Consider the following 13065-nt stretch of genomic DNA (forward strand, 5'->3'; position numbering starts at 1 on the left):
CCTCATCTGCCAGGAGGCGGTGGCGGGGCGGCCCTGCTATGGCATCCTGGTCTGTGCCGATCACGTCCTGCCTCCCTGGGTACCGGCAGGGTGTCCCCCACGCCCCTGGGGCTGAGTGCTCCCCTGCTCCCGCAGGGATGCTGCCTGGGAGGAGGACGGGGCCTCCGCGGACCATTACCAGCGGCACGGCTCCTGCGACACTGGCCAGTGCCTGTGTCAAGCGGGATGGGAGCAGGCGGAGGTGAATGGGTGAGTGCTGGTAGGCCCTGTGCCCGCAGCCCCAGCAAGGAGGCAATGCCTTCATCTCCTCCTTTGGGCAGGGATGGAGGTTCCCTGGGTGCCAAGCCGGGCATGGCGCAGGGTGCACGCCGGCAGCTCAGCCCCGGCTGCCAGGGGGTGGAGGTGGGCTCAGCACAGTGCTGGGGCTGGCACCCCACAGCTCGGGGGCCTTTGGTGGCAGTGGGTCCCGTTGCTCCCTCAGGCCCTGGAGACTCCTGCTGTGGCTCCCGTGGGACGCAGCAGCTCTGCTCTGCCGTGGGAGAAGATGCCGACTGCTGGGAGTGCGGAGACTGCAGCGACACGGGCACCGGTGAGGGGTGCAGCCGGGGGGACAGGGTCCCCAGGGCCACGAGGCCACCACAGCCATCTGGGACCTGGGGAGAGGCGCAGGGCTGTGGTCCGGGCAGGGAGGGACTGTGGCATCGGCTTGTTGTGCTCATCATCTGCCTGTCCCTTGCAGTGCCCGCCGTTGCAGCCGGCCCAGACTCCAGACCCCCCGACCAGAGGGGATTTTGGCCAGTGCCTGGCTATGCAAGCAGAGGCCTCTGCACCATGCGAGGGTGCTCCGGCCTCTCCCCTATCCCGCTCACGGCATTACCCCCACCGGCACACCCGCATGGTACTGGGGGTGATAGTGCCGCCGTCCCCCGGCAGTGTGCGGCCTGTTCCGGCGGGCAGACTGTGACCGCGAGGTCGTTGGGCAGCTGTGCCATCAGTGTGGGCTCTGCGTCCATGAGATCTGCCTGGTGAGTACCCGGGGCTCGACACCCCACGGTCCCCAACACCCCCGGTCGCCAGGCCCGCACCACCAGCAGCCCCTGGCACGCACCCCCTTTTCCCCTCTTGCAGTACCACGCCAGCGGGCTGAGCCAGAGAGGGGCCAATGAAGAGGGCTTCTACGGCTTCCTCTTCCCCGACATCCGGCAGGAGCTGAAGCGGGTGCCACAGAAGGTGAGGCCGGGGGACTCGTGTCCCCACCGTGGTCCCCATGCCGCGTGTACGGTGCTGCACAGGCCAGCAACCCCCCAGGGATGCTCTGGCAGCCGGCTGCAAGCAACCCACCCAGATCCTCCTTCATCCAAAAAGGCCCATTTCTGTGGAAATGGGGGATTTGGGAGGGCAGGTGGCTTGATCGGTGGCCCCGTGTCACCGGCCAGGCGGCCCACCGAAACGTGGCGGGGCTGTGCTGGCTGAGGGCAAAGAGGGTTCCCCGGGGACCTGCAGCGCTGACACTGTCTACCTCCGTGCCATCCCCAGAGGTGCTGCATCTGCCGCCTGCGGGGCGCCTCGGTCACCTGCCGGGGCCGGCGCTGTCCCCAAATCTTCTACTTCCCCTGCGGCAGGGAGCGGGGCTGCGTCTCCCAGTTCTTCGGGGAGTTCAAGTGAGTGTAACCACCCTGCGGGGTCGGGGCCGGTGCCAGGGCAGAGGAGGGCTGGGGCTGAACTGTCACCTCCATCCCGCAGGTCCTTCTGCTGGAAGCACCGGACAGTGCAGCAGATGCGGGCAGTGCAGCAGGAACAGACCCTATGCCTCATCTGCCAGGAGGCGGTGGTGGGGTGGCCCTGCTACGGCACCCTGGTCTGTGACGATTACCTCCTGCCTCCCTGGGTACCAGTAGGGTGTCCCCCACGCCCCTGGGGCTGAGTGCTCCCCTGCTCCCGCAGGGATGCTGCCTGGGAGGAGGACGGGGCCTCCGCGGACCATTACCAGCGGCACGGCTCCTGTGACACTGGCCAGTGCCTGTGTCAAGCGGGATGGGAGCAGGCGGAGGTGAATGGGTGAGTGCTGGTAGGCCCTGTGCCCGCAGCCCCAGCAAGGAGGCGATGCCTTCATCTCCTCCTTTGGGCAGGGATGGAGGTTCCCTGGGTGCCGAGCCGGGCATGGCGCAGGGTGCGCGCCGGCAGCTCAGCCCCGGCTGCCAGGGGGTGGAGGTGGGCTCAGCACAGTGCCGGGGCTGGCACCCCACAGCTCGGGGGCCTTTGGTGGCAGTGGGTCCCGTTGCTCCCTCAGGCCCTGGAGACTCCTGCTGTGGCTCCCGTGGGACGCAGCAGCTCTGCTCTGCCGTGGGAGAAGATGCCGACTGCTGGGAGTGCGGAGACTGCAGCGACACGGGCACCGGTGAGGGGTGCAGCTGGGGGGACAGGGTCCCCAGGGCCACGAGGCCACCACAGCCATCTGGGACCTGGGGAGAGGCGCAGGGCTGTGGTCCGGGCAGGGAGGGACTGTGGCATCGGCTTGTTGTGCTCATCATCTGCCTGTCCCTTGCAGTGCCCGCCGTTGCAGCCGGCCCAGACTCCAGACCCCCCGACCAGAGGGGATTTTGGCCAGTGCCTGGCTATGCAAGCAGAGGCCTCTGCACCATGCGAGGGTGCTCCGGCCTCTCCCCTATCCCGCTCACGGCATTACCCCCACCGGCACACCCGCGTGGTACTGGGGGTGATAGTGCCGCCGTCCCCCGGCAGTGTGCGGCCTGTGCCGGCGGGCAGACTGTGACCGCGAGGTCGTTGGGCAGCTGTGCCATCAGTGTGGGCTCTGCGTCCATGAGATCTGCCTGGTGAGTACCCGGGGCTCGACACCCCACGGTCCCCAACACCCCCGGTCCCCAGACCCGCACCACCAGCAGCCCCTGGCACGCACCCCCTTTTCCCCTCTTGCAGTACCACGCCAGCGGGCTGAGCCAGAGAGGGGCCGATGAAGAGGGCTTCTACGGCTTCCTCTTCCCCGACATCCGGCAGGAGCTGAAGCGGGTGCCACAGAAGGTGAGGCCGGGGGACTCGTGTCCCCACCGTGGTCCCCATGCCGCGTGTACGGTGCTGCACAGGCCAGCAACCCCCCAGGGATGCTCTGGCAGCCGGCTGCAAGCAACCCACCCAGATCCTCCTTCATCCAAAAAGGCCCATTTCTGTGGAAATGGGGGATTTGGGAGGGCAGGTGGCTTGATCGGTGGCCCCGTGTCACCGGCCAGGCGGCCCACCGAAACGTGGCGGGGCTGTGCTGGCTGAGGGCAAAGAGGGTTCCCCGGGGACCTGCAGCGCTGACACTGTCTACCTCCGTGCCATCCCCAGAGGTGCTGCATCTGCCGCCTGCGGGGCGCCTCGGTCACCTGCCGGGGCCGGCGCTGTCCCCAAATCTTCCACTTCCCCTGCGGCAGGGAGCGGGGCTGTGTCTCCCAGTTCTTCGGGGAGTTCAAGTGAGTGTAACCACCCTGCGGGGTCGGGGCCGGTGCCAGGGCAGAGGAGGGCTGGGGCTGAACTGTCACCTCCATCCCGCAGGTCCTTCTGCTGGAAGCACCGGACAGTGCAGCAGATGCGGGCAGTGCAGCAGGAACAGACCCTATGCCTCATCTGCCAGGAGGCGGTGGCGGGGTGGCCCTGCTACGGCACCCTGGTCTGTGCCGATTACCTCCTGCCTCCCTGGGTACCAGTAGGGTGTCCCCCACGCCCCTAGGGCTGAGTGCTCCCCTGCTCCCGCAGGGATGCTGCCTGGGAGGAGGACGGGGCCTCCGCGGACCATTACCAGCGGCACGGCTCCTGCGACACTGGCCAGTGCCTGTGTCAAGCGGGATGGGAGCAGGCGGAGGTGAATGGGTGAGTGCTGGTAGGCCCTGTGCCCGCAGCCCCAGCAAGGAGGCGATGCCTTCATCTCCTCCTTTGGGCAGGGATGGAGGTTCCCTGGGTGCCGAGCCGGGCATGGCGCAGGGTGCGCGCCGGCAGCTCAGCCCCGGCTGCCAGGGGGTGGAGGTGGGCTCAGCACAGTGCCGGGGCTGGCACCCCACAGCTCGGGGGCCTTTGGTGGCAGTGGGTCCCGTTGCTCCCTCAGGCCCTGGAGACTCCTGCTGTGGCTCCCGTGGGACGCAGCAGCTCTGCTCTGCCGTGGGAGAAGATGCCGACTGCTGGGAGTGCGGAGACTGCAGCGACACGGGCACCGGTGAGGGGTGCAGCCGGGGGGACAGGGTCCCCAGGGCCACGAGGCCACCACAGCCATCTGGGACCTGGGGAGAGGCGCAGGGCTGTGGTCCGGGCAGGGAGGGACTGTGGCATCGGCTTGTTGTGCTCATCATCTGCCTGTCCCTTGCAGTGCCCGCCGTTGCAGCCGGCCCAGACTCCAGACCCCCCGACCAGAGGGGATTTTGGCCAGTGCCTGGCTATGCAAGCAGAGGCCTCTGCACCATGCGAGGGTGCTCCGGCCTCTCCCCTATCCCGCTCACGGCATTACCCCCACCGGCACACCCGCGTGGTACTGGGGGTGATAGTGCCGCCGTCCCCCGGCAGTGTGCGGCCTGTGCCGGCGGGCAGACTGTGACCGCGAGGTCGTTGGGCAGCTGTGCCATCAGTGTGGGCTCTGCGTCCATGAGATCTGCCTGGTGAGTACCCGGGGCTCGACACCCCACGGTCCCCAACACCCCCGGTCCCCAGACCCGCACCACCAGCAGCCCCTGGCACGCACCCCCTTTTCCCCTCTTGCAGTACCACGCCAGCGGGCTGAGCCAGAGAGGGGCCGATGAAGAGGGCTTCTACGGCTTCCTCTTCCCCGACATCCGGCAGGAGCTGAAGCGGGTGCCACAGAAGGTGAGGCCGGGGGACTCGTGTCCCCACCGTGGTCCCCATGCCGCGTGTACGGTGCTGCACAGGCCAGCAACCCCCCAGGGATGCTCTGGCAGCCGGCTGCAAGCAACCCACCCAGATCCTCCTTCATCCAAAAAGGCCCATTTCTGTGGAAATGGGGGATTTGGGAGGGCAGGTGGCTTGATCGGTGGCCCCGTGTCACCGGCCAGGCGGCCCACCGAAACGTGGCGGGGCTGTGCTGGCTGAGGGCAAAGAGGGTTCCCCGGGGACCTGCAGCGCTGACACTGTCTACCTCCGTGCCATCCCCAGAGGTGCTGCATCTGCCGCCTGCGGGGCGCCTCGGTCACCTGCCGGGGCCGGCGCTGTCCCCAAATCTTCCACTTCCCCTGCGGCAGGGAGCGGGGCTGCGTCTCCCAGTTCTTCGGGGAGTTCAAGTGAGTGTAACCACCCTGCGGGGTCGGGGCCGGTGCCAGGGCAGAGGAGGGCTGGGGCTGAACTGTCACCTCCATCCCGCAGGTCCTTCTGCTGGAAGCACCGGACAGTGCAGCAGATGCGGGCAGTGCAGCAGGAACAGACCCTATGCCTCATCTGCCAGGAGGCGGTGGCGGGGTGGCCCTGCTACGGCACCCTGGTCTGTGCCGATTACCTCCTGCCTCCCTGGGTACCAGTAGGGTGTCCCCCACGCCCCTGGGGCTGAGTGCTCCCCTGCTCCCGCAGGGATGCTGCCTGGGAGGAGGACGGGGCCTCCGCGGACCATTACCAGCGGCACGGCTCCTGCGACACTGGCCAGTGCCTGTGTCAAGCGGGATGGGAGCAGGCGGAGGTGAATGGGTGAGTGCTGGTAGGCCCTGTGCCCGCAGCCCCAGCAAGGAGGCGATGCCTTCATCTCCTCCTTTGGGCAGGGATGGAGGTTCCCTGGGTGCCGAGCCGGGCATGGCGCAGGGTGCGCGCCGGCAGCTCAGCCCCGGCTGCCAGGGGGTGGAGGTGGGCTCAGCACAGTGCCGGGGCTGGCACCCCACAGCTCGGGGGCCTTTGGTGGCAGTGGGTCCCGTTGCTCCCTCAGGCCCTGGAGACTCCTGCTGTGGCTCCCGTGGGACGCAGCAGCTCTGCTCTGCCGTGGGAGAAGATGCCGACTGCTGGGAGTGCGGAGACTGCAGCGACACGGGCACCGGTGAGGGGTGCAGCCGGGGGGACAGGGTCCCCAGGGCCACGAGGCCACCACAGCCATCTGGGACCTGGGGAGAGGTGCAGGGCTGTGGTCCGGGCAGGGAGGGACTGTGGCATCGGCTTGTTGTGCTCATCATCTGCCTGTCCCTTGCAGTGCCCGCCGTTGCAGCCGGCCCAGACTCCAGACCCCCCGACCAGAGGGGATTTTGGCCAGTGCCTGGCTATGCAAGCAGAGGCCTCTGCACCATGCGAGGGTGCTCCGGCCTCTCCCCTATCCCGCTCACGGCATTACCCCCACCGGCACACCCGCGTGGTACTGGGGGTGATAGTGCCGCCGTCCCCCGGCAGTGTGCGGCCTGTGCCGGCGGGCAGACTGTGACCGCGAGGTCGTTGGGCAGCTGTGCCATCAGTGTGGGCTCTGCGTCCATGAGATCTGCCTGGTGAGTACCCGGGGCTCGACACCCCACGGTCCCCAACACCCCCGGTCCCCAGACCCGCACCACCAGCAGCCCCTGGCACGCACCCCCTTTTCCCCTCTTGCAGTACCACGCCAGCGGGCTGAGCCAGAGAGGGGCCGATGAAGAGGGCTTCTACGGCTTCCTCTTCCCCGACATCCGGCAGGAGCTGAAGCGGGTGCCACAGAAGGTGAGGCCGGGGGACTCGTGTCCCCACCGTGGTCCCCATGCCGCGTGTACGGTGCTGCACAGGCCAGCAACCCCCCAGGGATGCTCTGGCAGCCGGCTGCAAGCAACCCACCCAGATCCTCCTTCATCCAAAAAGGCCCATTTCTGTGGAAATGGGGGATTTGGGAGGGCAGGTGGCTTGATCGGTGGCCCCGTGTCACCGGCCAGGCGGCCCACCGAAACGTGGCGGGGCTGTGCTGGCTGAGGGCAAAGAGGGTTCCCCGGGGACCTGCAGCGCTGACACTGTCTACCTCCGTGCCATCCCCAGAGGTGCTGCATCTGCCGCCTGCGGGGCGCCTCGGTCACCTGCCGGGGCCGGCGCTGTCCCCAAATCTTCCACTTCCCCTGCGGCAGGGAGCGGGGCTGCGTCTCCCAGTTCTTCGGGGAGTTCAAGTGAGTGTAACCACCCTGCGGGGTCGGGGCCGGTGCCAGGGCAGAGGAGGGCTGGGGCTGAACTGTCACCTCCATCCCGCAGGTCCTTCTGCTGGAAGCACCGGACAGTGCAGCAGATGCGGGCAGTGCAGCAGGAACAGACCCTATGCCTCATCTGCCAGGAGGCGGTGGCGGGGTGGCCCTGCTATGGCACCCTGGTCTGTGCCGATTACCTCCTGCCTCCCTGGGTACCAGTAGGGTGTCCCCCACGCCCCTGGGGCTGAGTGCTCCCCTGCTCCCGCAGGGATGCTGCCTGGGAGGAGGACGGGGCCTCCGCGGACCATTACCAGCGGCACGGCTCCTGCGACACTGGCCAGTGCCTGTGTCAAGCGGGACGGCAGCAGGCGGAGGTGAATGGGTGAGTGCTGGTAGGCCCTGTGCCCGCAGCCCCAGCAAGGAGGCGATGCCTTCATCTCCTCCTTTGGGCAGGGATGGAGGTTCCCTGGGTGCCGAGCCGGGCATGGCGCAGGGTGCGCGCCGGCAGCTCAGCCCCGGCTGCCAGGGGGTGGAGGTGGGCTCAGCACAGTGCCGGGGCTGGCACCCCACAGCTCGGGGGCCTTTGGTGGCAGTGGGTCCCGTTGCTCCCTCAGGCCCTGGAGACTCCTGCTGTGGCTCCTGTGGGACGCAGCAGCTCTGCTCTGCCGTGGGAGAAGATGCCGACTGCTGGGAGTGCGGAGACTGCAGCGACACAGGCACCGGTGAGGGGTGCAGCCGGGGGGACAGGGTCCCCAGGGCCACGAGGCCACCACAGCCATCTGGGACCTGGGGAGAGGCGCAGGGCTGTGGTCCGGGCAGGGAGGGACTGTGGCATCGGCTTGTTGTGCTCATCATCTGCCTGTCCCTTGCAGTGCCCGCCGTTGCAGCCGGCCCAGACTCCAGACCCCCCGACCAGAGGGGATTTTGGCCAGTGCCTGGCTATGCAAGCAGAGGCCTCTGCACCATGCGAGGGTGCTCCGGCCTCTCCCCTATCCCGCTCACGGCATTACCCCCACCGGCACACCCGCGTGGTACTGGGGGTGATAGTGCCGCCGTCCCCCGGCAGTGTGCGGCCTGTGCCGGCGGGCAGACTGTGACCGCGAGGTCGTTGGGCAGCTGTGCCATCAGTGTGGGCTCTGCGTCCATGAGATCTGCCTGGTGAGTACCCGGGGCTCGACACCCCACGGTCCCCAACACCCCCGGTCCCCAGACCCGCACCACCAGCAGCCCCTGGCACGCACCCCCTTTTCCCCTCTTGCAGTACCACGCCAGCGGGCTGAGCCAGAGAGGGGCCGATGAAGAGGGCTTCTACGGCTTCCTCTTCCCCGACATCCGGCAGGAGCTGAAGCGGGTGCCACAGAAGGTGAGGCCGGGGGACTCGTGTCCCCACCGTGGTCCCCATGCCGCGTGTACGGTGCTGCACAGGCCAGCAACCCCCCAGGGATGCTCTGGCAGCCGGCTGCAAGCAACCCACCCAGATCCTCCTTCATCCAAAAAGGCCCATTTCTGTGGAAATGGGGGATTTGGGAGGGCAGGTGGCTTGATCGGTGGCCCCGTGTCACCGGCCAGGCGGCCCACCGAAACGTGACGGGGCTGTGCTGGCTGAGGGCAAAGAGGGTTCCCCGGGGACCTGCAGCGCTGACACTGTCTACCTCCGTGCCATCCCCAGAGGTGCTGCATCTGCCGCCTGCGGGGCGCCTCGGTCACCTGCCGGGGCCGGCGCTGTCCCCAAATCTTCCACTTCCCCTGCGGCAGGGAGCGGGGCTGCGTCTCCCAGTTCTTCGGGGAGTTCAAGTGAGTGTAACCACCCTGCGGGGTCGGGGCCGGTGCCAGGGCAGAGGAGGGCTGGGGCTGAACTGTCACCTCCATCCCGCAGGTCCTTCTGCTGGAAGCACCGGACAGTGCAGCAGATGCGGGCAGTGCAGCAGGAACAGACCCTATGCCTCATCTGCCAGGAGGCGGTGGCGGGGTGGCCCTGCTACGGCACCCTGGTCTGTGCCGATTACCTCCTGCCTCCCTGGGTACCAGTAGGGTGTCCCCCACGCCCCTGGGGCTGAGTGCTCCCCTGCTCCCGCAGGGATGCTGCCTGGGAGGAGGACGGGGCCTCCGCGGACCATTACCAGCGGCACGGCTCCTGCGACACTGGCCAGTGCCTGTGTCAAGCGGGATGGGAGCAGGCGGAGGTGAATGGGTGAGTGCTGGTAGGCCCTGTGCCCGCAGCCCCAGCAAGGAGGCGATGCCTTCGTCTCCTCCTTTGGGCAGGGATGGAGGTTCCCTGGGTGCCGAGCCGGGCATGGCGCAGGGTGCGCGCCGGCAGCTCAGCCCCGGCTGCCAGGGGGTGGAGGTGGGCTCAGCACAGTGCCGGGGCTGGCACCCCACAGCTCGGGGGCCTTTGGTGGCAGTGGGTCCCGTTGCTCCCTCAGGCCCTGGAGACTCCTGCTGTGGCTCCTGTGGGACGCAGCAGCTCTGCTCTGCCGTGGGAGAAGATGCCAACTGCTGGGAGTGCGGAGACTGCAGCGACACAGGCACCGGTGAGGGGTGCAGCCGGGGGGACAGGGTCCCCAGGGCCACGAGGCCACCACAGCCATCTGGGACCTGGGGAGAGGCGCAGGGCTGTGGTCCGGGCAGGGAGGGACTGTGGCATCGGCTTGTTGTGCTCATCATCTGCCTGTCCCTTGCAGTGCCCGCCGTTGCAGCCGGCCCAGACTCCAGACCCCCCGACCAGAGGGGATTTTGGCCAGTGCCTGGCTATGCAAGCAGAGGCCTCTGCACCATGCGAGGGTGCTCCGGCCTCTCCCCTATCCCACTCACGGCATTACCCCCACCGGCACACCCGCGTGGTACTGGGGGTGATAGTGCCGCCGTCCCCCGGCAGTGTGCGGCCTGTTCCGGCGGGCAGACTGTGACCGCGAGGTCGTTGGGCAGCTGTGCCATCAGTGTGGGCTCTGCGTCCATGAGATCTGCCTGGTGAGTACCCGGGGCTCGACACCCCACGGTCCCCAACACCCCCGGTCCCCAGACCCGCACCACCAGCAGCCCCTGGCACGCACCCCCTTTTCCCCTCTTGCAGTACCACGCCAGCGGGCTGAGCCAGAGAGGGGCCGATGAAGAGGGCTTCTACGGCTTCCTCTTCCCCGACATCCGGCAGGAGCTGAAGCGGGTGCCACAGAAGGTGAGGCCGGGGGACTCGTGTCCCCACCGTGGTCCCCATGCCGCGTGTACGGTGCTGCACAGGCCAGCAACCCCCCAGGGATGCTCTGGCAGCCGGCTGCAAGCAACCCACCCAGATCCTCCTTCATCCAAAAAGGCCCATTTCTGTGGAAATGGGGGATTTGGGAGGGCAGGTGGCTTGATCGGTGGCCCCGTGTCACCGGCCAGGCGGCCCACCGAAACGTGGCGGGGCTGTGCTGGCTGAGGGCAAAGAGGGTTCCCCGGGGACCTGCAGCGCTGACACTGTCTACCTCCGTGCCATCCCCAGAGGTGCTGCATCTGCCGCCTGCGGGGCGCCTCGGTCACCTGCCGGGGCCGGCGCTGTCCCCAAATCTTCCACTTCCCCTGCAGCAGGGAGCGGGGCTGCGTCTCCCAGTTCTTCGGGGAGTTCAAGTGAGTGTAACCACCCTGCGGGGTCGGGGCCGGTGCCAGGGCAGAGGAGGGCTGGGGCTGAACTGTCACCTCCATCCCGCAGGTCCTTCTGCTGGAAGCACCGGACAGTGCAGCAGATGCGGGCAGTGCAGCAGGAACAGACCCTATGCCTCATCTGCCAGGAGGCGGTGGTGGGGTGGCCCTGCTACGGCACCCTGGTCTGTGCCGATTACCTCCTGCCTCCCTGGGTACCAGTAGGGTGTCCCCCACGCCCCTGGGGCTGAGTGCTCCCCTGCTCCCGCAGGGATGCTGCCTGGGAGGAGGACGGGGCCTCCGCGGACCATTACCAGCGGCACGGCTCCTGCGACACTGGCCAGTGCCTGTGTCAAGCGGGATGGGAGCAGGCGGAGGTGAATGGGTGAGTGCTGGTAGGCCCTGTGCCCGCAGCCCCAGCAAGGAGGCGATGCCTTCATCTCCTCCTTTGGGCAGGGATGGAGGTTCCCTGGGTGCCGAGCCGGGCATGGCGCAGGGTGCGCGCCGGCAGCTCAGCCCCGGCTGCCAGGGGGTGGAGGTGGGCTCAGCACAGTGCCGGGGCTGGCACCCCACAGCTCGGGGGCCTTTGGTGGCAGTGGGTCCCGTTGCTCCCTCAGGCCCTGGAGACTCCTGCTGTGGCTCCCGTGGGACGCAGCAGCTCTGCTCTGCCGTGGGAGAAGATGCCGACTGCTGGGAGTGCGGAGACTGCAGCGACACGGGCACCGGTGAGGGGTGCAGCCGGGGGGGCAGGGTCCCCAGGGCCACGAGGCCACCACAGCCATCTGGGACCTGGGGAGAGGCGCAGGGCTGTGGTCCGGGCAGGGAGGGACTGTGGCATCGGCTTGTTGTGCTCATCATCTGCCTGTCCCTTGCAGTGCCCGCCGTTGCAGCCGGCCCAGACTCCAGACCCCCCGACCAGAGGGGATTTTGGCCAGTGCCTGGCTATGCAAGCAGAGGCCTCTGCACCATGCGAGGGTGCTCCGGCCTCTCCCCTATCCCGCTCACGGCATTACCCCCACCGGCACACCCGCGTGGTACTGGGGGTGATAGTGCCGCCGTCCCCCGGCAGTGTGCGGCCTGTGCCGGCGGGCAGACTGTGACCGCGAGGTCGTTGGGCAGCTGTGCCATCAGTGTGGGCTCTGCGTCCATGAGATCTGCCTGGTGAGTACCCGGGGCTCGACACCCCACGGTCCCCAACACCCCCGGTCCCCAGACCCGCACCACCAGCAGCCCCTGGCACGCACCCCCTTTTCCCCTCTTGCAGTACCACGCCAGCGGGCTGAGCCAGAGAGGGGCCGATGAAGAGGGCTTCTACGGCTTCCTCTTCCCCGACATCCGGCAGGAGCTGAAGCGGGTGCCACAGAAGGTGAGGCCGGGGGACTCGTGTCCCCACCGTGGTCCCCATGCCGCGTGTACGGTGCTGCACAGGCCAGCAACCCCCCAGGGATGCTCTGGCAGCCGGCTGCAAGCAACCCACCCAGATCCTCCTTCATCCAAAAAGGCCCATTTCTGTGGAAATGGGGGATTTGGGAGGGCAGGTGGCTTGATCGGTGGCCCCGTGTCACCGGCCAGGCGGCCCACCGAAACGTGGCGGGGCTGTGCTGGCTGAGGGCAAAGAGGGTTCCCCGGGGACCTGCAGCGCTGACACTGTCTACCTCCGTGCCATCCCCAGAGGTGCTGCATCTGCCGCCTGCGGGGCGCCTCGGTCACCTGCCGGGGCCGGCGCTGTCCCCAAATCTTCCACTTCCCCTGCGGCAGGGAGCGGGGCTGCGTCTCCCAGTTCTTCGGGGAGTTCAAGTGAGTGTAACCACCCTGCGGGGTCGGGGCCGGTGCCAGGGCAGAGGAGGGCTGGGGCTGAACTGTCACCTCCATCCCGCAGGTCCTTCTGCTGGAAGCACCGGACAGTGCAGCAGATGCGGGCAGTGCAGCAGGAACAGACCCTATGCCTCATCTGCCAGGAGGCGGTGGCGGGGTGGCCCTGCTATGGCACCCTGGTCTGTGCCGATTACCTCCTGCCTCCCTGGGTACCAGTAGGGTGTCCCCCACGCCCCTGGGGCTGAGTGCTCCCCTGCTCCCGCAGGGATGCTGCCTGGGAGGAGGACGGGGCCTCCGCGGACCATTACCAGCGGCACGGCTCCTGCGACACTGGCCAGTGCCTGTGTCAAGCGGGACGGCAGCAGGCGGAGGTGAATGGGTGAGTGCTGGTAGGCCCTGTGCCCGCAGCCCCAGCAAGGAGGCGATGCCTTCATCTCCTCCTTTGGGCAGGGATGGAGGTTCCCTGGGTGCCGAGCCGGGCATGGCGCAGGGTGCGCGCCGGCAGCTCAGCCCCGGCTGCCAGGGGGTGGAG

Source organism: Aptenodytes patagonicus, chromosome 17 (genome assembly GCF_965638725.1).
Source record: "Aptenodytes patagonicus chromosome 17, bAptPat1.pri.cur, whole genome shotgun sequence".
NCBI lineage: Eukaryota > Metazoa > Chordata > Aves > Sphenisciformes > Spheniscidae > Aptenodytes > Aptenodytes patagonicus.